This window comes from Tursiops truncatus, chromosome 8, assembly GCF_011762595.2.
Source record: "Tursiops truncatus isolate mTurTru1 chromosome 8, mTurTru1.mat.Y, whole genome shotgun sequence".
Taxonomy (NCBI): Eukaryota; Metazoa; Chordata; class Mammalia; order Artiodactyla; family Delphinidae; genus Tursiops; species Tursiops truncatus.
Genome location: NC_047041.1, coordinates 98694795 through 98718983, shown reverse-complemented (window position 1 = coordinate 98718983; position 24189 = coordinate 98694795). Strand labels below are relative to the sequence as shown.

Here is a 24189-nt window from a genome sequence, read left to right as displayed (position 1 = left end):
GCCCACTACCAGTAGGGATGAGACAGGCCTTTCACTGCACCTGCCGGCCCTGGGGAGGTCGGCAAAGCTGCTGGTGACTCCAGGGGACGAACCTTTCAACAAGAGCTGACGGCGCCGTCGAGAGAGACCAGCAGGGCCGTGCACTGAGTGCTAACGGGATGCCCGCCTGGGGTTCAGGAGACAGACAGGGTCCTGGCCAGATGGGCTGAGGCCGAGGCTCCTGCCAGGCAGAAGGTGGCACCTTGTCTCCTCTGGGGCTCGGCGGGGAGTGCGGCAATGCCTGTTCCCTCAGCAGGCCCAGCCCTTTGCCGCTTGCCCAGGAAGGCTCTGGAGTGGGGCGGAGCGGGGGTGAGGGAGTCGGCGAGAGCTAGGGGACCGGAGGGGGGCGGCCTGCGTCACGGCTCCTGCTGACTGCCCCACCCTCAGTGGCTGCTGGCTGCTATAAATACCACTCCTGCCGCTGGATGGTGCAGGAGGTGACCTAGAATCGTGGGCTCAGGGGCCTCCTGGGTGCCCCTCCCTGCCAGCGTCAGATGGAGCAGCCTGACCAGAACGTCCCTGCAGCCCGACAGCCCATCCCCACCTTAAGCGGGGTCCCCGCCAGGGCTGAGGGGACGGCTGTGGCTTCCCAGCCCCGAGTCTCCCACAACCTTTCTACCACCTTGGCGGCAAGCGCCCGGGACACTGGGTCCCCAGAGAGCGAAGGCCTGGCCGACCCACAGAGGAGACAGGAGGCGAGGCCCGTAACCACCCACCACAGCCTCCATCCTCAAGCCCGAAGGCTCCAAGGCCCCTTGACCCCGGGCCCCCGGCCCCCTCCTCAGTCCACGGCTCCTCGGCAACCCCACCTGCTTCCAAACTTGCCATCTCCCCAGAAGCCTCCCTGGATGCACTCGACTGTGACTGTCCTTCTTCTAATCGGTGGCAGGCGTCTGAGTGAGCCCTTCCCTCCTCCAGAGACCCCAGGCGGACCCGGGCCCCAAACCCCAGGCTGGGCTGACCCAGGAGCACAGGATATGAGGCGGCCCCGGGCCCGGCAGCGGTGAGGACCCTAGCCCTCACATGTGGCCAGAGTTTGGTTTCAGACTCCCGGGCTCAGGGTGGCGCCAGGATGTGAGGCGAGAAGAGGCTGGGAACAGCTCCCCAGGTGGGGCCTGGGGGTGTGAACACAGGTGAAGCCTAGTAAAAATTAAGTTCACGCATGCAGCCACCCTCCACCCTCCACCGCACGGAGTGCCCGCTACATGCCAGGGGCCACGGCAGTAAATAAAGGCCCAGGTGGGTCCAGCCCTCCCGGAGCTGACAGGCTAGAAGGAAAGAGGTTTCAAGCTAATCTTCACACACAACGGTGAAAAATTCTACGACCTGTGCTCAGAAGAGGGGTCGTGTCAGAGCCTGAGCAGGGAGGTGAGGGGCAGCTGTCTTAAGAGCTGGGAGCCGGAGCTGAGATCTGAAGGATAAGACGGAGTAAGGCGGCCACAGAGAGAGAGTAGCAGGGGAACACATGGAAGAGGCCCGTGTGCAGAGCCTGGAGGACGCGGATTAAAGACCAGACTGGCCAGACGGGAGGGCCAAGCTGGAGACGCTCCTGGGGTCTCGTGAGCCAGGCTTCATCCTGGGAGCAGTGGGAAACTCCGGGCCAAGGCGGGCACGACGGGGGTGGGCAGAGGAGCAGGGCTCAGAATGAGCTTTAGCAGACAGTGGTGACCGACGGGATGGGCGCTGCTGAGGATGCCCCAGCCTGACTGCCGTGCAGCTGGACAGGCGGAGGGGCCGGCACTGCAGCAGCCCTCGGAGCCCTGAGACACCGGGCCGGCGGGCTCTGGAGCGCTTCCTGCAGTCCGGGAAGGATGGACCACGCCCTGCTTCCCCTGCTCCTGGGGGAACGCACTCCCCAGAGCTTCAGCTCGGCCCAGTCCTGCCCTCGGGTGTGCCACAGGCCAGGGTGTCGGTCCAGCAGGCACCCATTCAGGGGTGGTCCCTGGGCTCTGCTCCCACACCTGAGGGCTCGCCACAATGAGCTTGAGGTTGGAGGCATTTCTCCTTCAATGTTCAACTCCTTACTCTTCTGGCCACTGGCTCTGACCACGGATACGGCCACGCGGGGTGGGGGGGGCGTAACTCAGGCAGAGGAGACCTCAGAGTTGATGGGAACCCCCTACAGGAGGGGAAACAGGCTCGGGAAGAGGGTGTCTCTGTCTGCTGGTCAACCACCACCCCAGCCCCACACCCCACTGAGGGGCTCCACCGCACTGATGAGCTGGCCTGTCCGTGGGGGGGTGGCTTGTAGTGCCCACCTGCCACTGGGGGGCGGGCGCACATCAGCGGGGAGGGCACTGCGGGCCGTGCTCTCGGGACGCAGTGGGCACTCGAGTCCCCTCCCAGAGACAGGGTCCCTGAGGGACCCATGTGCCTGCAGCCCGGGTGGCCACGGGGGCTCCCCAGGATCCTGGGGCCCGCTGTCAGCGAGGAGGAAAGGGAGCGCCTGGGGAATGACTCCCCTCTTAGAGCCTCAGCGATCTCCCGTTTCCCCAGGACTCGCTTTTTAATTCCCCTGAACGCTCAAGTGCCAAGGGCCCTCGGCCTCTGCCTGGGGGACACAATCCCAGGGAAGATGCTGAAATACTGATGCCACTGAACGGCTGCCCTGGGAGGGAGATGGGCCAGGAAGGACCACTCTAGGCACAGTGTTTTAAATCAATCTGAACCAAGGCCCAAACCTAGGCCGTCAGTGACTTGCCTGTGACCCTGGAGCCTCTAAGCCTTGCTCCTCTCCAGACAATGGAGACGGGAACAGTGGCTGCCTCCTGGGCCGCTGGGGGACGGGAGACGACTTGGTGAACGGCCTGCCCTGCAGATCCTCATTCTGCCTCCTCCCCGTGACCCTCATCTGCTCCCTGCCAACTTCCTAGGAATGTGAGGAGAACAAACAAGACAGAGCGGAGGCTTCTTAGAAGGAAAGCACTATAAAAAGCCTCACAACGAGATTACTTCCCCTTAAGACAGAGCCCTGGGCTTCGACATCCCCCCCCCCACATCCCCCCGTGGGGCCCCATCAGGATTCTCCCAGCGTCCCTTCTCCTCCTGGCTCACACCTGCACAATCGGGAGACCAGAGGCAGAGCACAGGCCCACCGGGAGACACGTCCCCGCCCCAGCATCTCCCCTACCAGAGGCAGAGGGCTAAAGGGGGCCTGGACAGCGGGCAGGCTGGTTTCTAGGCCCCGTGGCCCACTCTGTGCGGCCCTTCCACCACCCTCAGCGCCTGGCCTCCTCTCAACTCTTCTGGGCCTTGGGAGGACACATGAGATCACGTCTGGGAAGGGCTCAGAGTTCCTCAGAGAAAAATCGCCAGAGGGATCCCAGGTGGGATGAATTATGTATCGATGTGCTCATTTATTAGCACTTTGGTTTCAGTCGGGGGCAGAGGGGGGGACGCATGGGGCTCGCTGGCAGAGAATCCAGGCTTGGTATGGGCTCGGCTGCTACGAACTGTGGGCCAGGTGCAACCTCTCGGAGCCCCGCTTCCTGTAAAAGGGGCTCGAGCACAGGGTACGTTAAGGAGCCTCCTTCTGGATGAAAGGCCTGACGATGGGGCTGTTGAAAATGCCTCCCGAGCTTGCAGACTCTGTGTCCGTCCCCAAGCGGGCACCCACCCCTGACCAGCAGCAGGAGACAGGGCTGGGCAGGGCCTGGCGGCCACTGTGACTTAGAAGGAGACTCCCCTCTTCCATGTCAGCCTTGCTCCCCAGGTAAGAGGTGGTGGTGGAGGGACCAGGCTGCCTCCCCAGCCCCAGCACACAGCCGGCCCCCCAAGGGCCGGCATGCGTGACTGGACAACCTCTTGCAGCTGCGCCCACCTGCGAAGGCTGTCCCCAAGCCTAAGCGAGGACGCTCTCCCGGCTCCCCTCTGTGGACGGAGCTCTTTGCCCATGCTGGGTGCAGTACAGCCTCTTGGCGACAGCCTGCTCTTCCTCACCGCCTGTCTGACAGCTACCAAGTGGTGGAGTGACCACAGGCCACAGCAGTGGGCTTGCTAAAGGCCACAGTGCAAAGCAAGGTGGGCACCCTGCAGTGAGGCGAGATTCCTCATTCTCCCAGGACCGGAGCCACAGGCAAGGCTGCAGGGAGGGAGGTGGCGGCTCCCTGCCCAGCTAATGCAGGCGTCTCCCTGGGGTCCCAGCTCCGGGGAAGAAAGGGCTCCCTCTCCCCTGGGACACCAGGCCCCCCCAGCCTCTGTTTACCTGATCTGTTTCCCTTGGCCCCGAGGACCAGGCCCCTGGCCTCAGGGAGCCACCAGCACATTCGGGGTCAGTGAAAGCCACTCTCAGGAGGGCAGGCGGAGGGGAGGGCCCAGGGCCAGGGAAGTTCCTGGGGCTGATTCTTCTGAAAGGGGGTGAGGGCAGGCCAGGGATTGGTTGAATCCAGGCAGGCTCTCCTCGCTGGGAGGAAGGGCAGGGGCCGTGGACAGGCGCAGCAGCCCCAGGAAAGGAAGGGGCAGAAGGGTCTGGTGGAACGCTCCTGGCTTGGGCCATGTGCTCCTCTGACCCTGGCCACACAAAAGTCCCATTGATGCCACCCCTCGCCTCCACACTGGTGCCCTGCCTGACACAAGGGCTCTGGGGACCTCTCTTGCTTCTTGCTGACTGTCCAGCTGCCGCTGCGACTGCTGCCCTGGCACGCCAGGCATGCCAGGCCCAGCACTGCAAAGTCACATGCTCTGCGTGGGCGAGGCCAGGCACTGCTGGGGCAGCATCGCGGACTGCAGGGTGTGGCGCTTATGGGCAGTGCAGCCCTTCTCAGTTATGCAAAAAGGCTGGAAGCCCAGAAGCAGCAGACCACTTGCCTGCCACCCCCATCCAGCCCCACCCATCTTCCTGGAGGACGAACCCTTGAGCAAACAGTCAGCCAGGTGCTGGCGGCGCAGCAAAAGCAGGGCTGGGAAAAGCAAATACTGTGGGTCACCCCCACCCCACCCTGCACACCGAGACTTCTCTAGGGGACAGGGTACGTAACCCCGCAGGAGGCGTGCAAGGGGAGGGTCAGGCTGACCTGGGCCTGGAGCTTGGCCACATCCTGGCTGGGTGACTCTGAACAAGTCTCAGGACCTTGGGGTGATGCCCACGTGCACCGCTCTCGTGAGGGTTAAAGGGGAGGAGGCCCGCGTGGGAGCACTTAGTGCAGTTTGGCATAGACTAGGGTCTCGATTCATGGGGGCTCTGTCCAGTGCCACATGGATGTGGGGTGAAGCTGGGACAGGTCACAGAACGAGGGGCAGCACCGTGGAAGTCTGCACCACACCCTCCGAGGGCATGCTCGTTCATCGCCTCCTGGCCTCAGCCCCTGGGGGAGACTTCTAACCTACGGCTCAACCAGCAGGTGCTGCTTCACCAGTAGGGGATGCTCCACCAGCAGGGGATGCTCCTGCTGGTCCCAAACTCAGGGCAGCCATAAGTCAGATCCCAGAACTCCCTCCAGCTGCTTAGGGCCCCACTGGCCCCCATGCAGGGCTCCTGCTTCAGGCTGGCCCTGCCCCACAAGCAGCCAGAGGGGCACTGTCTGCCCCTCCTTGCAGACCCCACCCTGGGGTTGAACGGCTCACGCTGATGAAGTAGCTCGGCCTTTATCTGCTCTACCACTCGCCACAGTCGAGCGCTCTGCAGGGTCTGAGCTCTTCATGCCTCCGTGCCTTTGCACAGGCCCTTCTCGCTGCACAGGATGCCTTTTCTAATCCTATTCTCCTGGGAACTCCTCAGCCCGTCAGGGCTTAGCCTAAACACCACCTCCTCAGTGAAGCCCATGGAAGCCTGCCAACCCCGAGGCAGACCTGATCAGCGCCCCTCCATTCCCGCCCCAGGTACCCTGGCTCCCCACCAGGCTGGGAGCTCCTAGAGGGCGGGGCTGCACCTTCTGCCTGTGTCCGTGGCACCCAGACAGTGCCTGGTGCCTAACAGCTGCTCAAGAAAAGTCAAACCAGGCCCAGGCCCTTGTTCTTCTGAGATCACGCTGCTGGCCTGTTTGGTCAAAGAGACTTAAGACGGAGTGTGGGAACCTGGGCAAGACGGCTTCCCTGACGAGGCAGATGGGGGCTCGAGGTTTCCCCTCCCTTGGACACTGTCCACGCTCTGAGCACCAAGCTTCACCACAGTCAGAGGCGGCTTCGGGGGCTGCAGGCTGCCTCTCCACCTCCAAAAGCAGAAAGCAGAGTTAACAGGAGGGTGAGCACAGGGAAGTGCAGCCGGAACTGCAGGGAGAGAGGGAGTTGTGGCTGCCATCTGCTGTGAACAAGATGTTTGGAGAACACGCACTCCTCAGCTCTGAGGTCTCCCAGCCAACTCACGGAGGGCGGGCCGCCCCTCTGCAGATGGGAGTCGGTGGCTCAGCCACGCCTGACCGGGGACAGGACCCCTCCCGCCTGCCCAGACCCTCCAGCTGCCCCTGTCTGACCTCCTGCTTCTCAAGCAGACTGGGGGCCTGGATGCCAGCCCAGGGCATGGGCCACACCATCCCTTCCAGGGAGCCCCTTGCAGGCTCTGGGGAGCCAACTCCACCACAATAATAACATCTCAAACGTAATGATAATAAGGGTGACAATACCAACTACTATTTAGCGAGAGCCCAACGACCTGTCAGAGGTCTTGTACTGGAAGCCTGTGGCCATTATCTCACTTTAGCCCATCACCCCAGGGAGGAGGGAGGAGACATGGAGAGTCCAAGAGAGGACCTTCGCCCTGCTCCACGGTGCGGGCGCACCTGGCCACCTAGGCGCATCAGGAGAAGGTCCTCGGGCCCTCCCTCAGTCTCTAAGCTGGGGGCTCAGTGAACAACAGGAGAACATCTGGGTGGGAAGGAACCTTCTGGGCCACTGAGTCACACATGCTCATTTCAGGGAGGAGAGTGAGGGCTAAGGATGCAGAGACCTGCCCCAGGCCACACCAAGGTCAGCAGCAGGTCGGGGGCAGAACATGACCCCTGGCCTGCAACCCAGCTCCCGGGGCCTCCGCAGCCTCCTGTGCAGGGCTGCCCTCTGGTCTTTAAAGAAAGCTGCCCTTGGAGGGCTGAGGTGTGCTGGCCCTGTCTCGAGGGCCCAACCCAGTTCAGGCCAGGCCTCCCTCGTGCCCTGCCTGCTCGGGCTGCTGTGAAGCAGCCTCCATGCCCCACAGCAGCAGGGGGCTGAGCCGAGAGCCGGGGAGGGAGAGCCCTGCCCTCGTGGCTGTGCCTGCAGCCCCACTGTTCTGGAGGCTGGGCCCGCGAACCCCATTCGTTCCCCGGGCCACCCTGCCCTCAGCCTGCTCACAGAGGGACTAGTGTGGCCAACAAGGCTGGACATGCTGGCCAGGGGGCTAGGCAGCCCGCTCATCCGAGACACTGGAGCTCCCCGCCGGCACCCAGCCAACAAAAACCGCTGCATCTCTCACCAGACCAGGAGGGTGGGTAGGGGGCTGAGATGCCTGCCCACCTAGACTGAACTGTGCCAGGGTCCTGAATGTCGCCCAGGGACCTCGGCCCCGGCAGCCTGGCCCCCAGGGCGGTGGGGGGCTGCCGGCCCTTGCCATTCCAGCCTGGAGAGGTCAGGGGGCGACTCCCCCTCGCTTCGGCAAGGGGAAGGCAGGCGCTCTGGGGCAATCACCCAGAACGGTGCATCCCATCCCACCCCCAGCCCGGCCTGCCCCACGCGGCCCTGCTGCTGCCGCCCCCACAGGCCCGCTCTCCAGCCGCGCGCTCCACGTTCTGTGTGCTCGGTCCTCCCCAGGCCCCCCCACGCCGTAACTGCGACACCTTCGTCCCGCGGCCTGCTCTCTGGAGGGCGGCACAGGCCGCTGGCAGCGCGGGGGGCCGAAGCCGTGCTCCGGGGCATCTGTGGGCCCGGAAATTGCGCACAGGCCTGTGTGAATTCTTCTGGAGGGGAGCCGACAATTTTCACCCTTTCTCCAAGGGTCCTTGGCCCCTGGGCTGGGTCACTGTGTCGGCCCCGCTTCCTGCCTCTCAGTACCCCCAGCGGGCCGCCCTGTCTGGGAAACGCCTGGGGATCGAGGGGATCAATGGCTTCTCTGTTCTTTGGAGGGAAGGAGTTTCATCACCCCTGGGGGACTCTTTCAGGGAGGCAGGGAGCGGCCAGGCCCGCTCTTTGGGCTCGGGACCCTCCATGCCTCACGGCTCCTCCCGTGTTGGGAAGTGGGGTCACTATGCATGATGGAGGTGTGGGGTTAGGTGGGGAGGGGCGGGGGGCGTGCCGTGGGGCAGGAGGGAGGCCTGAGGGCTCCGTGGAGGGAACTGCCCCCCTCCCCCCGGCCCCCCCTCCCCCGGTTCCCGGGACTCCCTTTGTGTGAGCCGCTCTCGCTACCCAGACACCTTCACGAACAGCTCCTGCCTGGGCAGAGGCACAGCCAGGCCGGGGCAAGTGAGTCAGCCAGGGAAATCCCGGCACCCGCACCCACCGCTGGGTGACAGTGCCGCTGACACCTACGGAGCGGGGTGCCCAGCCCCTCCCGGCAGAGGGCGAGAGAACGCCCCCATTTCCTGCTCCCTGAGAGGGGAGCCTGGCTGCGGGGCAGGGAGGAGTCAGGGCTCAGAAGAGCCCTACAAGTGAGGGCTCAGGCCCTAGGCCTTGCCCTGTGGCCTCTTCGGGGCTCTGGTCCCTTATGCTTGACGCAGCAGTGGGGAAGGGGGTGGGAGCACGGTCGCCAAGGCCACTGCCAGCTCCGGCCCCGTGCCTGTCGTCTCCCCAGCCACTGGGCATCCTGCCTCCCAGGGTCTCAGTGCCTCTAGGCCTTCACGGGCCCACCTCGTTCCTGTGGGGCCCTGGCTAGTCTCCTGCCTGGGCACCTCCACTAAAGGCTGCCCTGAACCCCAGAAAGGGCAGGGTCAAGGCTCTGCCCAAGAGGAGGGAGGCGGGGCCGAGAGGAGAGCAAGGCCAGGAGAGGAGCAGCCTGAAAGGGTAAAGACAGAGAGGACAGGCACAAAGCCTGCTCCCAGCAGGACACCCCATCCCTCAAGAAACCCGGCCAGGTCCCCACAAACCCGCCAGACCGGTTGGCGTCTGGCATTAGCGGTCACCTCACTGCTTCCGGCTGCCTGAGTGTGCAGGGGGCCTGGTGGGCAAGGTCCTGCCGGGCCGGTGCCTCACTGTTGAATGCCACCGACTCCATTACTCCCATCCCTTCCAGCCTGACACCTGCCCAGGTAGGACCACCTTCTGGGCATAGGTAAGGGGAGGGTGATGTCCTGAGTCCGCCCCACCCACTGCCTCAGGTGGGCTCCAAGACCAGGGTGGGGAAGCAGACCCGCCCAGCCGAGGCTTCAGATGCGCTCAACAGGATCTGAAGAAGGAGCCTCTGGGGACTTCCCTGGTGGCGCAGTGGTTAAGAATCTGCCTGCCAATGCAGGGGACGTGGATTCGAGCCCTGGTCCAGGAAGATCCCACACGCCGCGGAGCAACTAAGCCCGTGCACCACAATTACTGAGCCTGCGCTCTAGAGCCCGTGAGCCACAACTACTGAGCCCATGTGCCACAACAACTGAAGCCCATGCGCCTAGAGCCCGTGCTCCACAACAAGAGAAGCCACTACAACGAAGAGTAGCCCCCGCTCACCGCAACTAGAGAAAGCCCGTGCGCAGCAGCGAAGACCCAATGCAGCCAAAAATAAAATTAAAAAAAAAAGAAGGAGCCTCTGGGGCTATGAACGCGAAGATGACAAGCCCCAACCTTGAGGCACTCACTGCAGAATGAGGAGGAAATCCACACACAGGTCAGTGAGTACAAGGCTCTGATGCCAGGGACCCCACAGCAAGGCCAGCTGCTTAGCCCAAGGCAGACAGAGAAGGCTTCCAGGAGGGTGCTCACAGCTGAGCAGGAGTTCACCACCAGGCAGAAAGAGGGGCGAAACCAGGCTCACTCTTTCCGCCACCTCCCCCTGCCCCCCCGCACACAGAAGCCTCCCAGAAACCCCGGGGGCCAATGCACCTTGTGCAGGGGCTGGGCCCCAGCCAGCACAGAGCCTGTCTCCATCTCCTCTGCCCTGGAAGCGCTCTGTGCTGAGCACCGCCGTTAGCTCCCAACTCCTGCCTCTAGGTTGCTGCCAGGCAGGGGAGTTGGTGGTTGGAGAGACCCAGAAACCCACCCATTTCTTTGAAAGAACATTGAAAAGATGTAACCACAAATCCCATGAGTTTACTGAAATGTCTTTAAAACAAATGGCTTGAATGGATTTCTCCCACCCCTTCTCTCCACTGAGCCACTCATTGGAAAACAGCAGCTCAAAGGGCCACACTCGGGGCTGCTGGGGCCTGATGGAAACTGGGTCTCAGCTGCAAAGCCAGGCAAGAGGCACTGGGATAAAGGCAGCTTCGGTCAGGAGAAGATGAAAAATGACGCACGGGAGGCCACTATATCAGATCCAGGAACGCTCAGATGCCCTCAAGCCCTCTACTATTGGTGGCTTTCTCAGCACCATGGGTCTCCCTTCTTCCTGCTCCTCCCTTTGTCTCTTGCCTTGAGGGCCCCGCCCTGAGCAGCTGCTTTTGCACACACTCTTACTGGGCAGCTGGAACGGACAGGTGGGGTCTTCCTGGACAACACAAATTGCTTAGAAAATCAGGCAAAGGAGCAGGAGTGGGAAGGCATGTGACTCACCAGAGAGGAGAGCTGGAAGGGCCCGGGGAACTCAGAGTTCAAGACTCCCTGACTCTTAGCGATGAAGACTCTTAAGCCCAGAGAGGTGCGCTGATGTGCCCAAGGTCACACAGCTATGGGTCCTTGTCCTCTTGTTGGCTGCATTCCAAGCGTCATTCCTTCAACCATTACTTCTCAAGCACATTCTATGTGCCTAGATTCTGGAACTTAGGCTTAGGCTCCTAGGCGATGCCCTGATGAAAACTGAACTCTGCCCCAGAGGCTTGCAAGCCGGGGGGAGCCTCCCATCCCTCGGCTCTCCCCTGCCCACTCGTTCCTCTTGTGTAAAGAGGAGGACGTGCCCCGCCATCACCAGGGAAGACTCAAAGCAGAGAGGAAGTGAAAAAGTGGGAGAAACAGCAGGAAGGACTGTGGAACACTGGGCACAGCCTGGAAAGGAGGGACCAAGGTGAAGGATACCCCAGCGCGGGTAAGTCGAGCAAGAGAAACACTGTCCTGGGAGTCTGGGGCTGCCACTGGCACCTGTGTCCTGAGGACCCTGGACCAGACATGCTTATCTATGCCTACTTTTTCCTTCTTATCACAAAGTACATGTTCTCCACAGAAAACAGAAACCAAAAAAAGAGAAAGAGAAAGGGAAAGAAAATAGAAATCATCCATGATCCCTCTAGGAAAATTATTAACTATTAACATCTGTCTAGCTTTTTTTCCCCTGTTCAAATATGGGATCATTCCGTACCTACTGCTTTTTTTCACTGAGCTAGAGAAGGTGAACATTTCTCCTCATTTAACATTTTTCCAGCCCTACCTTCCCTCATTATTGTGGAGCAGTCCATGCCCATGGAGTATGTGAGTTTATTCAACCAGTTCCCTACTGGTGACCCTTAGGCTGTTTCCCTCTTCTCCCTGTGAGAAAAGCCCCACAGCTGGGCCCCAGGATGAGTGGCTCCAGGCCCCCATGGGGTGGTGCTGGAGCCCGGGGCTCCTGGCTCTCTCTAGGGTTCATTCTCCCCCAGCAGAGGCGGGGTCTTGTGCAGATCGTGGGGAGAGGGGTAGGGATGGGGGTCCTGCCCTTCTCCACAGCTCTCAGACAGTCAGTGATTTCCAGTGACTCTCAAACTTGAACCGGCAGGGAGGAGATGGGAAATGCAGGTTTCCAGGCCCTACCAGACATTCTGAAGCTGTTGGTCCAAGGTAGGGCCCAGGAGCCTGTGGTTGAGCAAGCCCCGTCACGGCCAACCCCAGGAGATTCTGAACCTCCCTGCACTCAGAGAAGCCCTGCTCTCGAGGATGAAGCCCACCAATGCTCCTCGTACCTGAGCAAGCAGAGGCAGCACCTCGGAGCTGGTTAAACTGCAGAGTCCTGGGCCCCACTCCAGAGATGCGGATTCAGTGCAGGGAGGGAGGGGCGCCCTGAGATTCTGCTTTCCTAACCTGTTTCCAGGGGCTGCGGCTGGCTCATGGGCCACACTCAGGAGCGCTCAGCTAAGCCTGTGTGGGTGCCCCGGGTGGGTGCCGGCGACGGGCACTGTGCCTGGAGGGGCGATCACAGCTGGCACGTAGCAAGCACTTCCTAGGGGTCGAACGCTGTGCCCTGGCTGCTCAAGGTGTGCTCTGCGAGCCACGTCCTGAGGAGCAGATCTGGGGTCCCATCCAGCCTCCACGGGAAGCTGCATTGGCAAGCTCGGGATCTGTGTGCCCATTAAAACAGCACTTTTTTAAAATTTTTTTTGGCAGCGCCTCGAGGCTTGCAGGATCTTAGTTCCCTGACCAGGGATCGAACCCATGCCCCCTGAAGTGGAGGCTCAGAGTCCTAACCACTGGACCGCCGGGGGAGTCCCTAAAGCAGCACTTTGCTGAGACCTTAACCCCATCCTAACACTCCTCAGACGCAGGTCAATTATTCCCCTGATTTTCCAGCTGAGATTCTGCAGCTGCGAGGTTAACTGACTTGGTTAAGGTCTCACAAGTGCCGCCCGCAGGAGCTGCAACTAGAAGCGGTACGGTCCAGCTCCAGAGCCCCTCACCCCAAATCACGACACCCCCTGCGGGTTCCTGTTCAAGCCCCACAACCACTGTGAGAGGTTGCCTCCGACTCTGCACTTTACAGATGAGACCTCGGAGACGGCGGGGGTGGGGGGGCGGGGGGAGTCAGACCAACCGCTCCCCGGGAAACGGCGGGCCGGGGCGGGGGCGCGGGCCTCCCTGTCTGCTGCGTCTAGGCCTGTGTTCTTCCCTCCTGGCCCACTCGCTCTGCGGCCGAGGCCGGGGTAGGGCTTCCGCCTCCTAAGCCCGAAGGCTCTGCGGACACAGCCGGGGGCAGGAAGTGGGAACCGGGGCGGAGCAACCAGGAGTTCAGTTTGGTCTGAGGACATTCTTTCTTCGCAGCCAGACTCAGCTCCGTGGGCCTTTTGAAAGGCGGCAGAGAATAGCCGTGCTCAGCCCAGCGAGGCCGGCCCCTTTCAACCTTCCACTTGCGCCGTTTCCAAGTACAACTCCAGAGGGCTCCTATAATTTATACGTCCCAGGATGCACTGCTCCAGCTGCTTTATGATGGGCGCTCGTTACACCATCAAGGTTAAAGTACTGAGCAGGTGGTGGGCTGGGCGCCCGGCTTAGTTACCGCCGCCGGAAGCCTGCTGAATGGGGTTCACCTGGGGTGGGGGTGGGGGTCAGGCTCTCTGAAGGGCCCAAGAAATGGAGAAGGCGGCCCCAGAGCACGGGGGCCCTCTGTTAGCCGTTTATTAAACTGCACGGTAGAGTGCGGCAAGGAGGACAATCTCCAGCAGCTCAGCACCGCTGGCAGGGGGCATGGGGGTGAGAGGAAGCCTCCTGCGCTGCCTGCCAGGGCCTGCCAGGGCGGCGAGGTGCAGGGTCTGAGCCACAGACGGGCCCACACACGGGCAATGGCGAAGGAGTGGGCAGGCTTGTCTTCTCAGCAACAGGGTGGCCATAGGGGGCCTTCCTCTTGTAGGAACCTGTCTGTCCTTCCTGTGGTTCACGGGGTCCCCGAACCTGATGCGAGATGGGGGAGCAAGAAGGAACACCCTGAGAGCAGGGGCCAGACAAACGGGGGTCCGAGGCCCAGCCGGCCAGCTGCAGGTACACGGCCTCTAGCAGGTCCCTTCAGTTCTCCAGGGAAGCTGAGATCCTCAACCTGTCCCTCAGCGGTCAAACACACGTGCCTCCCTCCCAGGGCAGTGCCCCAGCATGGAGCACGGTGAGCGCCCACCGCACGAGAGCGGTCGCTATCCTTCGCATTAAATGAGTTACGGCACATAGAGCACTTAGGAAGGTGCCTGGCAGAGAGGACTCGCTTTGCTATTGTTGCTGTTGTCCCATTTGTCTGTTTATGTGTCAGTCCTTGACCTGGGAACTCTCTGAGGAAGCGGTGGTAACTTTTCTTATTCCCAGCTCCAGGCAGAGTTAAGCGTGCAGTAGCTGCTGGACAAGTGTCCCTGAGAACGGGTGGACGGGAGTTTACAAGTGGCAGGACTATTCCCTGCTCCGCAATCTGGCCCCAGTCCCAGGGACGGTGTCGGCGGAAGACCAAGTTCTCTCAAAGGTATGAGGCTGAAACCACCTCTTGAGAAAAATTCCTTGGCTTCCCAGGAGGAAAGAGACTCCAGATGCGGCTGGTTTTTCTGGCTCCGGGACACTGGGGTTGACTCTGGCCTTCTCCTTCCACACGTCTCTGGAACCGAGGAGGACAGGGAGGGTTTGCTGTCACGGGAACCTCCAGCCTCAGGTGGGGCTTTGCGGCCCTGCAGGCTGGCCTCCTTCTCCAGTCACTGCCCCAACCGACCAGCTCCCAGGGCTGGAACGGACCGGACGGGACTCTGGACTTGTCAAGGCTGCCGGTGTTCTTGGCTGTGAGGCCAAGTCATGACTGCCATGCTCGGGACGCACAAGCTCACCCACAGCTGAGGGGAGCGGGAGGGGCTGGGGGCTGCCACTTGGCACGGGCGGGGGGGGTCAGAGAGTGTCTAAGGAAAGACCTGGCTTCCCCCAAAGGCCTCAGGGGAGGAAAAGGTGGACCAAAAAAAAAAGGCAGCCGGATGGAAGAGGCGCCAAAGGAAGGAAACCAAACTAGGAGAGGGACCAAAGAAGGACGGGCAGCCTCAGAGAGTGCTGGGGCGGGAACAGGGTCAGTGCCAGAGGGACAGAGAGACCCTGCCAGCTCTGAGAAGTGCTAGGGGTGGTGCAAGGGTTGCCTGGCTGCAGGGCGCAGCCTCAGGAAAGGGAGGGTCCTCTCAGTTTAGCACTGCCTGCGGGGACAGAAGAGTGGACAGCAGGTAACACTGACAGTGCTCTTGGCATTGGGTGGAACTGCCAAAGAGGTAGCGTCTCATTTGATCCCGACGGCTGCCCGGCGTGCCACATCCCACTAGATCCCCCATTTTAGAGATGAGGAGGAAACCGAGGCTCTGAGAGGTTAAGTGACTTGCCCAAGTAGTAGTGGCCTCGAATAGAGCTTTATGCTAAAGTCCATGTTTGCAGGCCTATGTTACACTGAACTTAAAGAGAAAGAAAATGAATCAGAGGTGGGTGATGGGAGGAACGAAAGGGCAGCATCGTCTTGGAGACTCGGCAGTCCCGAGCGGGCCAGGTGGGCAGTGCCACCTGGGAGGTAGCGCATCCAGCGAGACTGCAAAGGCCAGGACAGTGTCCTCGGCTGCTGGGCCCAGGGCTGCCGGGAGGTCCTGCAGCCGGCCTGAAGCTGCAGCAGGGCAGCTGTCCCAGGGCAGTGCAGGAGCGTGGATGAAGTGGAGCCTGATGTAATCCCCGCCTGCAGAGGGTGGAAACTTGGGAAGTGAAACCAGCTGTCACCTCACTGCAGCCCGGCCACAGATTTCCAACAGTCATGCCAGGCAGGCCTCGCCCCTACCCACAGTCTGAGGCCTCTGCCCTCCTCTCCGGGGCCCGGGGGAGCCCTAAAAGCACACGCTGCGCTCCCCATGCCCAGCTCGGCGCTGAAACGTGCTCGGAGTAAAGCTGACGAGAAAGCAGAGGGTTTCTAGCCAACGCCCTGGGAAGCCTGCCATCGAGAGGCTGACAGTCTCACCGCTTTCCGGAACAGACGCAGGCTCACCTCTTCACCAGGCTTTCCGCATATTTTGAGGGGTGAGGAGAGGTCCCGGCGGCTGCGTGGTGAACTATCCTCCTTCCTCAACAAACCCTGCCTGAAGCGACCTGGTCAGGCTGCCCAGGCGTGTGGGAGACCAGAGGGGTGGTGAGGCCCAGAACCCCAGGTGGGCCCCACGCACTTCCACACAACCCAAGGCCCCAGCGCAGGTGGGGCGGCCTCCAAGGGCCCAGGCACTGGTCAGCCAACCGGGACACCAGACTGCGGTCTGGCCCCCACTCTAGGGACCTCCTGCCCAGCTCTTGGCCCAACAGGGTCCTTGAGCAAGGCCTTCCAGCTGGCAAACCATGGAATTCGCTAGCCTATCCGGGCAACTCAGAGGGTGGATGCAGATGCCCCGGCCCGGGACTATGCCCCGGCTTAAGCGCTCCTGGCCTTCACGCCAGCTCCTGAAGCTCTGAATCTCACACACAAGCAATTCTAACCCTTGATCAGTACAGTGTCTTTCCCATCCAGCATCACCTCTGAGCATGGGGACAGCCCATGAAGGAGAAGAGAGTATCATTGTTGCTCTTATACAAACGGGGCGACCGAGGCTCAGAAAGGCTGAGTGACTCATCTGAAGTTGCCCAGCAGAGCCAGGGGCAGAATCCAGGCCCAGCACCCTCCACTTGCCTTGCTGTCTCCCTAAAATCACCCATCCTGGGATCCCAGGAGTAGATACTCCTGGTCCGCATGGCAAAGGATGGCGCCCGACACATCAGGCCAAACAGGCAGAAGGTTTGAGGCGTTGGATAAATATACAGATATCTGATACACAGGCCGGAGCAGATGGAGAGAGGTGAGAATTACAGGAAGAACGAGACCAGCACCCTGCATCTCAAGGCCGCTGGAGTCCAGCAGGCCCTGCCCTCTACTAGCTGAGTGCCTAGAGCACATCTCTAAACCTCACCTATGAAATGGGTTAATACCACCTGCCTCTCGCGTGGTCACGGGGATTAAATGAGCGAACGCATGTAAAGTGCTTAGCATGGCGCCTGGCGTGTGCGCTCAGTAAGTGCTATTTGCCATCACTGTTAGCCTTCAATGAGGACATGGATTAGCGAGGGGAACAAGCCACGAACATTTAACAACACACGCTCAGAGGGGCGCCGGCGCTCTGCCCCCTGATCACGTCAGGTAGGACAGTCCCGGGGTGCAGTGGGGCTGGAAGAAAGGCGTCACGGGAGGGAGGGGCTGTGTGGGCCTGAAGGAGAGGCAGGGCTCACAGAGCAGAGGGAGGGGTCCTGGTTTCAAACTCTGGCTTCCCACCTACTTGCTGTGTGTCCTTGGGCAGGTAACTCACCCTGTCTGAGCCTCCTGTAAGACAGGGGTAGAAGGATGGGGGGAGTAGAGGGATACCTATTACAAGGAGTAAATGAGATCTCGTCTATAGTGTATGTTGTGGCAGGCTGAGTTCCCCGAATTCACAAAATGGAAACGACTGCTATCATTACTGTTATTTTGTGGCTGGGCAAAGGCTCCTGGAGACAGATGCCCTGAGGCCTCCCGACCCCCAAACCTGAGAGGGTTTGGCAAAAGCCAAGTACAGGGCGCTGTCCCTGGGGTGGGGGTGGGGGTGGGGGCCAGAGGAGCAGCCCCACCCAAGCTCACCCCACCGTGAGGCCTGCCCAGCAGGGGCAGCCATGTGTTGGGAGGTGCAGGGTAGACTGTCTATAATGAAGAGACATCAATAATAAATTAACCTCAAGTAAGTCCAGGAACATCAATCATAAATTAATTAAATGGCTCCAGGAGACGCGAGGACAAGATCAATTAGAGGCGGCATCCTGCCTCACGTTACACGGCACAGCCCACCCTCTCTGGCCCCGGCCTGCAGGCTCTGTGGCCAGGAGCATCTCCAGGTGGAGGAACTGGTTCTCAGGAGCAGCTCCCAAAACACAGGTGAAGATAAGCCCCGGTCTCTCCGCTCCCCTCCCCACCCTCTCCCCTCCCCCACCCCTCCCCCTCCCCACCCTCTCTCCCCTCCCCACCCCTCTCCCCTCCCCACCCTCTCCCCTCCCCCACCCCTCCCCCTCCCCACCCTCTCTCCCCTCCCCCCCGCCACCCCCCAGGCTCAGAGAGCTCTCAAATGCCCAGAGGGATTTTGATGAAACTTCCTAGAATAGTAACCTCCTGGGCTGAACTCAGGCAGGAGAAATTTCAAGGGGTAATTTGGTGAGAAAATGACCAAACGCCTGGAAATAAGTGCTAAGAATACTGGAACCCCCTCAGTGGGTCCTCAGGGACGAGAACAGCCTCCTTCAGGGGATCCCCAACAGCCTCCCACTCCCACTCTGGGCCTGGAACCCACCGGAGTCAAAGCAGCTGAAAGTCAAGTGTGGGAGCTGCATCAGAGGCAGGGAAGAGGCCCTGTTCCAGGCCCCGCCTCTACTGACCAAGGTGACAGACCTTGGGGCCCCCACCTCCCCTCCGCAAATCAGTAAGGGTGGCCTCTCCCCGCCCTCCCCAGGGCGGCCCCTGCCCCAGTTCAAGCCCTCCAAACCCGGCACCCGCCCGAGACGCCAGCTGGCCTCCCCACTCCTGCCCCCGGGTCCCGCCGGCACCGGCTGCCAGGCTCTCGCTCAGAACACTTCAGTGACTGCCCACGTTCACGGGCCAAACCTTCAGCCTCGCTGTCGTGGCTCTTGGGGACCCAGCTGGCCCCAGCTCACGATTTCAACCTTTCCTCACTTCCGTTTCCGGCGCCCATAGTCAAGCCAGACCACAAACGGTCAGCCCCTCGCTTTCCCAGCCATATCCCCCGTTGCTGCCGTTTCCTCTACAATCACCTGGCTGGCCCAGGTTAAAGGTCACCACCACTTAAGTCTCCCCTGATCTCCTTTGACCGCCGGTAGCACCCCCCTCTTGACTTTACAGCGTAGACCTCTGCGTCCATCTCATATCTTCTCAATAGATTGTGAACGCCCGAATCTATACCGTAGAGGCGCTAGTGTGTCCACTTCATCTTCATGGCCCTCACTGACCCCAACCCTCGGTGGGTGCTCAAGAAATAACTATCGACTCAGTCGGAGTGGAACCATTTCCCAGGGGCCAACACATTATCTTGCATGTGATTCTATTAACAGATAGGCCAGGTTCCATCCATGCCAAGGGTAGGGTGGAGCTAATTTCTCTTTATCGAGAAAAGGGACATGACCTATGATATCTCCCCTGCTGCTAATGTATGCAGATGATGATGTAACTGCTTTTCTGTGGAAAAGATCCTGCCTGCAGGAGCAAAAACATAAACCGAACGTGCTTGCCTCCATCATGATCTCTCCACTCGTCAGGCATGGGATTCTTACAACCACCCCTGGGGGAGGTTTTACTGTCCCCATCTTACAGATGGGGAAACTGAGGTGTAAAGAGATAGCAGGATTCAAACTCGAGTCTGACTTCAGAGTCCCAAGTCGTAAGGCCTCTGGGCTACAGTGCTCTCTTCTGACACCCGGGCGGACTGTCTCCGGCTGACTTCCCAGTGGGCTTGGGGAGGAGGTGGAAGCAGGCGTGTGTGAGTACATATGGGCGTCACAGAGCCACACCCCCAGCCTGGGCGTCCTTCTAAGGAATACTGAGAAAGCAGAAAGGTTGCTCTCGTAAGAATCACATGGAGACGTTAAACTCACCCTCCTGGAGCTGGAAGGAGACCTCCCCCTGACTCCCACAGTTCTCTCCTGCTTCGTGGGCCCCAGCAACACCCCACTGCACACACCCACTGACACCAGGCCAGCCAGACACGGGAGCCCACAAGCTCCCCCGCCACCAGGCGCTCCACACCCCCTCAGCCCTCACTTCCCACAGAAACGCTTGCTTACGGGCACACGCGGCTTTGCACACGTGCAATCGCCCGGCAGCCGCGCAGTGACGACAGCCCCACCCCTGCCCGTCTCCACCGTGATCCTGCAGAGGACTTGGGCACTCCTGCCCACCGCCCTCACCTGTGGCCAAACCACTCCCCTCCACATCACCTCCCTGGAACCCCTCAGCAGCCAGGAGGACCCCACAGGGAAGGGGCTTTCCTGGATCCTCCTCGCCTACACACCCAGTGTCCTGTCCACCCAGGGAGATCCAGTCCAGCCAAAGTCGGTAGCAGAAAGGAAAAAGGAAAATCAAGATTAACAGTCTTTAGCCCTACCCGCTGAGATGTAACCACATCCCACAATGTCCTGGGCTCCACGGCTCTAAAAGATTTATCGTCCTCTGACCGCACGCTCGTTGATACTTCCCCAGCGCCACTCACCCGGTCCACTAGAGTGTAATGTAAAGCTATTCCAGGGAGAAACTGAACTCAGATGGAACGTGGGCCAACAGGCGATTAAACCCTAAGGGGGGATCCCTTTCTGGTCCCGGAGAGAGGGACTGCGGGGAGGGTCCGGGCCTTCAGCTGTGGCCCAGGAAGCCTCTGTCCAAAGATGCCCGATTCCCTGGCACCCCTGAAGCTGAGCTGCTGGGCACCATGATGTGTGAGGTGGCTGAGGAAGGAAAGGTTGCCAGGAGCTGAGTTAAGCAACTTTTGGAGAAACACGGACAAAGAAATAGGAATAGGACTGAGGACCAGAGTTGAAAACAATCTCAGCTCCAGACAGCCACTTGCCCTCGATAGCCACTCCTGTGTTACCAGCCCCCTGCCCCCGCTGGCATCTGCTCAAAGTCAGCAGCTGTGCAGCACGACGAGGGGTGGTGGTGACCTGGCTGGGCTCCCTGTGGCCTCAAACCCTGAGGACTCGGAAGAAAGCCCTGCTCTGCTTTTGGGAAACAGAGGCCAATTCCTCCTGTCAACGGCTCCGAGCTGCCCCGCCTGCCACCCAGCTCTGCTGTGCAGGGTCCCAGCATCCCAAGCAGATGGCAAGGGGTGGCTGCAAAGGGGTGGCTCCTGGGTCCCCAAACCAGGAGGCTGAGCCACAAGTCAGAACAAACAGGCGGAGGTGTGGTGGGTGAGCTGAGGGGATGTGAATGCGGGATATTCACATCAGGGAGGCCGGAGGCTTCCTCTTAATGGACTTGCACTAGGAGAGCTTTCCAAGCAGGAGCTCAAGTGCTGGCAACTCCTGGGGAGGCAGCCAAAGGGGCCCAGGAGCACGTGGGACAGGCCTCGGACGCCCCACGGATGACCCGGGAACAAGTAGCCGAGGAGGCGCTTGCAGCGCCAGGCAGTGTCCAGGCGGCAACCCCTGGGCAGGGGCCTGGGGGGCCGTGTCCTCTTTCTCCCTTTGTGGCTTGACACTGCAGCATGGACACAGGACAAAAACTTTCTGCCTCGGGACCGAGCTCGTGAAATGGGTTGCTGTCTAAGGCAGACACTCACATGGAATGCTGGAGAAACCGGGCCTGGGTTCACGGAATCGGGCCTTCCAGTGCAAAGCCTTCTAGCCGTGCGGTATGTAATCCAGGCTCTGCAGCCCATTATCAGGAACTAGGCCCCAGTGGCAGAAAGTAAAGCAACTGGCAGCCACCCTCAGCTTCTCCACCTGCGAAGGCCCTTCAGGCAGAAGTGGGCCCGTGTCCTGGGGAATTCCTGCTACACCTGTCTGCCCTCAGAGACCCCTATGAGGGTGCCCATCACCCCTTCTCCTTGCCCCGTGTATCCGAGGGCGTCCCCCATGGGCCCCAGCCTCCTGCCAACCAGCCTCAACCTCGCTCACAGGACCACCCAGCCCTGCATCCCTCTGGTGACTCTGACCCACTGGGCTCTCTCCAGGCCACAACCCCCAAAACTCTGATGCAGCTTCTCCCCACCCCCATCCTCTGAACCCAGAGCTAAAGGAAATTCTCAAGAGAAAGTGCACACTTCCAAGTCTCGCTCCCACCCAGGTACCCCAGATCTGTCAGCCAAGGACACCTCCCAGCCCTGCGCGGCCACGGGCACGTCTGCAAGCCCCGGCGAAGCACTCCCTCTTGCTCTGGCCACTCCTGCAGGATGCTACAGTTGCTGCAGCCACGCTCGGACAGTCCTCGGGAGCCCTGGGGCCTGGTTCCTGCTCGGCAGCTGACTCACAGTGTCAACAGATCCCACTTTCCCCACCAGGAGCCCTTACGCTCAGGGCCTCTAATTCCCTATGACAGGCCCTCGACCTTCCGGCTGCTTTCCTCCCCAATCACATTCCATGCCTCCATTTCCTCTGCCTCCTGCCTTGGTCTCTTTACCTGATGATAATCCCTGACCTTTGGACAGCCTTTCACAAAGGGTTTCCATGGGCACCATCTTTCATCCTCTGCGACCACCTTCTGATGTGTCTCTGAGAGATAAAGTCACCTGCTCAAGGTCACACAGGCAAGGCTGGAATTCAAGTTTTCTGGCTCCGTACGCACTGGACAACCTCTAGCTTTGAGGAACCTCAGCAGCATCTCCAAGCACCCACTTTGGCAAGTGAGCTGCCACCCCCACCCTAGTCTCCCATACCCTCCACTTGGTCTTTCTGGACTCCTAAAGGTCCTCTCCAGGCCCGGCCTCATTTATTCTTCTATCCCCAAGAGAGCCACAAAGACCTAACAAAGTCCCCCACATCCTAAGACTTCTCCGGGGGTCGTAAATTGCCCTTCTGTGAAGTAGAACACAGGTGACGCTGACTGTGACCCTCGCCCAGAGCTTCTCAAAGGACTGGTGAGGGCAGACGCAATCCTAGCACACTCCTGGTGGCTGCAGACTCGTCTTTCAAACATCACCCAAATGAGCCTCTGGACCCAAAGGCTTCCAAGCGTCATAGAAGAGAGGCAACTCCCAGACACCCAGGAGCGAAGGAAAAGGCAGGGCCCGGGAACTACAGATGGATGCAGCAACACACCTCCCCCCGCCCACCAACGTGGCCCACCTCTCAGCCCTGCACATTCCTCGGGACGCACGTTCAGGGAGAGTGAGAAGAGCTGAGAACTGTCCACCTCTCCTCTCCTCCCCAAAGCTGGATGAATTCATGAGCCCAGGACAATGCTAGGACAGGTCTCCATCTGGGTCACCAACAGCGTCCTCAGGGTTGAAGCATTCTCCAGGCATCTCTCTTTCACGTCCATTATAAAGGACACCAACCTTCTCTCAGCTTTCTGCCTTCCTCAGTCCAGTGCACCCAACACATATTAAAGGTGGGCCCGCAGTGCCAGAGGCAATGCCCCTCATCATCACCGCGGTGGGAGGATGGGCATTTACCCTTCCCATCCACCAGGGTCTGAGGGCCATGAATTCTCCCCTCGCAGGGCCAGGCTGCCCCGGCACCACGCTGTGCCAGGGCCATTTCTTACAGTCACGCTAGGAACTCCTGCCATGCTGAGGACACAAATTCTTCAAGCCCCGGGTACCATCACTCCAGACCATGTCAAGGCCAGAACCATCCGACACCTTAGTAATGAGAGCACTTCCTCACACCCCTGCCAGGGGCACCACCATGCGCCCACAGGCTGCCCACCGCCACTCCAGAACCAGTCCAAGTGTTGTGCCCGTCATCAGTCTGCACTGAGGGCTGCGCCCGCCTCACACCTGGGCAGCCACCACCGCACCAAGGTGGGGGTGAGTCTTCTGACACCCGTGCCAGGAAAACCACGCTGCCCGTGCCAGACCCACGCTGCCCACGCCCGTGCCACGGGTGTCACCATTTCCACACTGGCGCCAGGGGCTCCACGGATCTCACACCTGCCACACCGCGCGCCCTGGACACTGCCCAGCTGCCGCACCGCTCACACCGCGCCCGAGTCCGGGGCCCGGCCCGCCGCGCCCGCGGCCCCCCTTACCTCCAGCCAGCCGCAGGGCTCGGCCCGCCGCCGCCACCGCGACCGCCACCTCCATCCTGGGCTCCCCAAGGCCCCAATTCACTAACGCCGCTTCCGCAGGGCGCCGGCGCCGGCGCGAAGGCCGCCTCCGCCCCCCGGGGGACGCTGCGTCCTTTACGTAAACCCCACTCCGCCGCCAGCGGTGACCATGGCGACGACCGCGGGGCGGCAGCGCCCCCTGGTGCCAGGGAGGGGAGCGGCGCCGAGGCAGGAGTGAGCGGAGTCTTTCGCGGGGCTCCACGCGTGGGGGCGGTGGGCGCAGGACTCCAGCCGCCGCTGCAGCTTCGTGGGCGGCCGGGAGGGGCAGGACCGGCTGCGCTGCATGCGGGGAAGGGAGCCGCCTGGGTCCCCCTCCTTCAGGCCCCGCGTGACCGGGTTTAGCGTGGGAGAGAGGCAAAAAAGCATGTAGGATCACTGGAGAACTGATGCATTTGCGGGGAGGAAAGAGAGAGATGGGTTCCACCTCCTCGGGGTGCTGAGCGCTCCTTGAGGGGCGGGGTGGTCAGAGCACATCATAATCATCTGCGTCCTCCCCTCACCCTCTACCCCTGCAGGGCCCAGCCTCGTGCCTGGCATCCAAAAGGGCGCTTGGTCAATTTTGAATTCCTGGAAAATAAAGAAAATTGCCCTTCCTATTCTGCTTCACACGCATCCATTCATTCACTTAACACACC

The 24189-nt window shown here is 60.8% G+C and overlaps 1 protein-coding gene across 4 annotated transcripts in view; it reads right to left on the bottom strand.

Moving 5' to 3' along the window:
• Positions 1 to 23615, bottom strand: part of DAGLA (diacylglycerol lipase alpha) — a 62417-nt gene extending 38802 nt beyond the window's left edge. For 2 of the 4 annotated variants that reach the window (XM_033860801.2, XM_033860802.2), the window contains exon 1: positions 23477 to 23615. The gene's annotated coding sequence lies outside the window, so the exon portion shown is untranslated. The remainder of the gene's footprint in view (positions 1 to 23476) is intronic. The other 2 variants (XM_073809052.1, XM_073809053.1) reach the window with 2 other exon arrangements.
• Positions 23616 to 24189: the final 574 nt, after the last annotated feature.